Genomic DNA, 5,149 nt, shown 5'->3' with positions numbered 1-5,149 from the left:
GTGGTGCACACCTGTAATCCCAGCACTTGGGAGATTGAGGAAGAAGGATTGCTGTGAGTTTGAGGCCAATCTGGGCTACAGAGTGAGTTTGAGGCCAGCTTGAGCTGCATAGTGAAATCCTGTCTTAAGAAAGAAAGAAAGAAAGAAAGAAAGAAAGAAAGAAAGAAAGAAAGAATAAATATACATCTTTCTATGGATATCTTTGGATATATCCCTAGCAATCCAGAGTTAAAGTTCCAAATGATTCCAAAGTGTCAGGGAGGCAAGGTAATACAGATAGGTGGAGGAGTATGCCAAGATTCTTAATTTATTTGGTGGTAAAGATTTAAATACTGTTAACTTTAGGCATGCATAAGGAAAATAGGGAGTCTAGATAAATTAGGGGGAACCTCTATCAGTATAAAATATGAAAACATAACTTTCAAGCAAGATAGTACAGAAAAAATATTTTATTTTTAAAATTTTTAAATATTTATTTATCTGTTTATTTATTTATTTGGTACAGAGTCTCACTATGCAGCTTGGACTCATAGTGATCCTTCTGTCTCAGCCTCCCCAGCACTGGGATTACATGCATGCATCACCACGCCCAGTTTCAGTGGCTGGCACTGTGTGCCTGGGGTTCTGGGGCCGGTAGGGCGGTGGTACTGGGGATCAAACCCGGGTCCTTGGGCTTTCCAGGTAGGTGCTTAGACTGCAGAGCTATCTCCCCAGCCTGAAAAAAAATATTTTTAATGTAAAAGAATGAGAGAAAAAAAACTGAAAAAGAAACGTCCACCTCTGGTAATTCAGTGTAATAAAAAACCTGCTAAAAATACCTACAAACTCAGTGCAAAGGCCCTGCATAGGTTCAATCCCTGATACTACAAAACAAAACCAAAAACGTATAAAACCCCCTACCAAACCATTAAACAAAAATCACACACAACTACAAAAATTATAGCAAATTCCCGCCTGCCAATTGCTGTGTACAGGGTTGAGGTTTTAAGCACTTTTATATCAGTAAGTGCCTTTTTGGAGATGGTACCTTTCAACAGTTAACGTAACATCTCTCAGTTTTGTCCCTGGGCCTATTTCATAATTGTTTCCCTCTCCCCTTGTATTAAGTCAATCTGCCGGATCCAGTTTACCTGCCTGTGTAGCTGTCCCTGTGCCTGTTGAGGGATAGCTAATTAGACCTTCGATCAATAAGTGTAAATACAGCTTGTGACCTGTAATGCTGTTACACAAAGGTTTTTATTTTAAAAATAAAAAAGTTTTGTTCTAAAAAAATTATAGCAAATATCCATTTAAATGCATTACTTGTTTATATCACTTGTTTGCTTGATTAAATTTGCAGAGCTAAGGATCAAGTCGAGAGCCTAGCGCACTCTAGGTGAGCACTCTGCCATGCAGCTGTGTCCTTAGTCCTGAACTGCCAGCTCTTTAAAAAGGGGAAATCTGTAGCGCCAAGATAGAAAGGGGAGCTGAAAGCCAGGTGACAAGCGAGCACTGCCCTGTCGGACGGTCTGAGCACATTTGCTGATCTAATAACGAGGGTCTTTATGACAAAACAGTGACAAGAAGATAGAGAACTGGGTTTACGGAGGATGACGATTTGTAACCGAGACACCTGCATGAAGGTGACACTTTGAATATGATACCCCTTAGAGAAAAAAGAAGCCACTGAGAAACAGACAAACAAACAAACAAAGAACTTTGTCTGCTTTGGAAAACTTGTATGAGTAGTTTTGATAAGGGCGTGGTGCTAAAAAGATTTGAAAGGAGTGTTTGCAGTTACAACTTAAGGAGGGTACTGAGGGTTGAACTGGAGGGCCTTCTGTCACTGAGCTATACCCCTGCTCCTTTTATTTATTTCTATTTTATTTTGAGGCAAATTCTCCCTCGGTTGCCCATGCTGGCCACAGAGTTATGATTTGTCTGCCTAACTACCCAAGTGGCTGGGATTACAGGTGTGAGTCACCATGCCTGGGTGGAGTGAGTCATTTTAGATTTCATAATTGTTCAGGTAAAGGAAGGTAATGTTCACTTTTGAAATTAAGAATGCTGTGAAAATGTTCGCTAAGGCAATAAAAATTGAATTCCAGTTAGCAAAAGGGAAAACCTGAAACGATAAAACCAAATCAATCCCCAAAGAAAAGCAGGATACATGGGAATATTTTTCCAAATAAGTGTAAAATGAAGTAATCTCACCAGTTAAAAGACAAAGAATTTTAAGATCAGTTAAAAAACCTCAGACCCAACTGTATCTTGCTTAAAAGCAATGTGGCTAAAATGCAAGGGCGTGGTGTGTTAGATTTCTGTCACTAAAGCAAAATACCTGACACGATTAACTTCTAAGGAGAAAAGGCACATTTGGTTAACAGTTTCAGGGGATCCAGTCCCTAGACGATCTGACTCTTTGCTTTTTTTTTTTTTTTGCAGAACCGGGGATTGAACTCAGGCCCTTGCACTTGCCAGGGAAGTGCTTATTCCACCTAACCACCTCCCTGGCCCCTGACTCTTTGCTTTGGTTCTGTAGGGAGGCAACACATCATGTCAGGAGCACAAGGGACAGCAAATCACTTACCTCATGAATCAAGGAACAAAGAGGAAGAGGAAGAGACCACAGTCCCCTCCAAGGGCTTGCACCAGTGAAGAGAGACCTCCAATTAGCAGGTGTGGTGGTGCACAACTGCAATCTCAGCACTCTGTAGGCTGAGGTTCAAGACCAGCTTGAGCTGCATAGTGAGTTCAAGTCTGGCCTGAATTACAGAATGAGACTGTCTTGAAAAAAACCCAACTTCCTACCAGGTACCAGATCTTAAGGGCCCCCATCCCCAAATGCTACCACTCTGGGGAGAAAACCTAAAACACATGAACCTTTGGGGGGTTTTCAAGGTCCAAAGTAGCAGATAGAAAGATTGAAAGCAAAAGGATTTAAAGAGGTATTCCAACAAAATAATAATCAGAAGAAATCTACTGCACAGCTATTTTAAGAATAGAAAATATATAAACTATAAGAGAAAAAGCATTACTAAAGATAAAAGGGCCACATAATGATGAATTATAATTCACTAGGAATATATAATTCTCCAAGTGTAAGCACGTAACAAAGCCACAGAAGCTTTTTGTAGCCTGCTTGCTTCTAGGTGGAAGCTGTGAGAACCTGTGTGCTTGGCCACTCTTGCCCCCCACCACGGCAATCTGCACAGCTCGGTGCAGTGCATCCTCCACCAGCCCAGGCCCAGTGAGAAGAATGTTAATGCTCTTAGCCAGTTCGGATGCACACAGAGCAGGAACAGGGAAGAACTCTTTGATGGGCTCTTTGTTGTTTTGACAGCTTACTGATGTATAATTGCTATGCAACAAATAGTACATATTTAAATGTGTAACTTAAAAAAATGTATAACTTGATAAATTTTGACAAAGAATCTTAGAAGACTGATTGAAAGGTCTCAGTAGTTTTTAAAGGACAACTGCATTAAAATATCACAAGAGGCTTAAGAATCCATTTCGACTGTAATAGAAATTTCCTTTCTTACAAGATGGGTGAGGTTGCAAGCTTCGATCAGGTGAACTACAGAAAGGTGTTATTTGAAGCCTTGGGGAAGATATGGGCTAGAAGTCCTCCGTTGTCATGGTGATACAAACAAGATTCAGTGTATCTACATGTGGCTCAAGTAGAAGAGTTATCCTGGAAGGGTCAGAGCTTAGGTGCTGCTCCCCAGTGTCAGATTTCTGACTGACAATGGCCTTATTGTGCTAATAAGTTGTCAGTCCAATATTCAGCTTGTTTAAGATGCCAACCTCAGCTATCCCGAGAAGAAAACTTCATGGCAGTGAGGAAGTGTCGAGCTCCTCTGCTCATACTGGCCGCTCTGGCAAGGTAACTCTATCATGGCTGTGAATCATTGACCCAGTAATGTGAACTCCCTAGAGATTCTAGGACTTCTAGGTGACTCAGCAGTGTTTCAAACCTGAAAAGGTGTGAGATTAAATATAGAAAAGATAAAGAAATCAAAACTATCTTGTTAATAATTTTGTTTCAAGTAATTGTACGTCTGTGCTTTGTACTTTAATGGATACTTTTAAAATAATATGGCATATTGAAGAGTAGACCTGAAAGATATAAGAAAATTTGACTAAGTTCATAAATAGTCTTGGACTATTTGACAACCAGACCTTTTAGATTTATTTGTTTTATATATAAATTTTTGTTGAGTACTTGGGAACATTCTGCTCATTAGGGATGAAAACTTGATTGGCCAGGCATACAAAAACCAAAAAAGAATATATATGACATTTACATATTCAATAAAAGATTTCCTTAAACTTAATTATTATTGTACATAAATATGTTTATAAATAGACCAAGTTGCTTGTAAGTTGAAGTCTTATGGTTTAAAATCAAGATTTAGAGTTCTGATGAATAAATCTAATATTAATTTAAAACCCAAAATATTAGTCTTCTGGACTAATAACATCTGCCTTTGTATATAGAAAAAAAATTACACTGCCATTATTGGTATCTGAATTTCACAGAAGAGACTGAAACTTGAAAAGATTAGGAAATCAGGGTCAACTGCGTGCACGCATGACTCAGAACACAAACCTGTGCCCTTGATCACCATGTCCATGACTGACCAGTTTCCTGAAAAGCCAGATGACTTGGGGACAAGTAAGTAAAAATCTCTGTGGTAACTTTATCAAAGTTCGTATGCATTAGAACTTGATTTTAGGGTCTGGGCAGATAGCTCAGTGGAATGAGTGCTTGCCTGGCAAGCACAAGGTCCTGAGTTTGATCCTTGGTACCAGAAAAAAAAAAGCAAAAAAAAAAAAAAAAAAAAAAAAAATCAAAAACCCATTGATTTTATAGCTATGTAGTCAATTTCAGCTTATGCAAAAAAAATTATCAGATCATGGGGGCCTGGGCCTAGCTCTGTCCTTTAAGTGGCTTCTTCCACAAAGCTGTCAGCCTCAGGTGGCTGGAGTTCGAACCTCACAACTCTCCCGCTGGCCAAACGTGCCCTGAAGGCATGCGAGGAACAAAAAAAAAATTTATGGGGGCCTGGCCTTAACTCAGTTCTTTAAGTGGCTGTCAGCCTCAGGTTGCTGAGGTTCGATCCCCACAACACTCCAGCCAGCCAAACCTGCCCTGAAGGCATTC

Source organism: Octodon degus, unplaced genomic scaffold, assembly GCF_000260255.1.
Source record: "Octodon degus isolate 3935 unplaced genomic scaffold, OctDeg1.0 scaffold00245, whole genome shotgun sequence".
Classification (NCBI taxonomy): Eukaryota; Metazoa; Chordata; class Mammalia; order Rodentia; family Octodontidae; genus Octodon; species Octodon degus.
The sequence above is the reverse complement of the archived record's forward strand: the minus strand, read 5'-3'. Positions refer to the sequence as shown.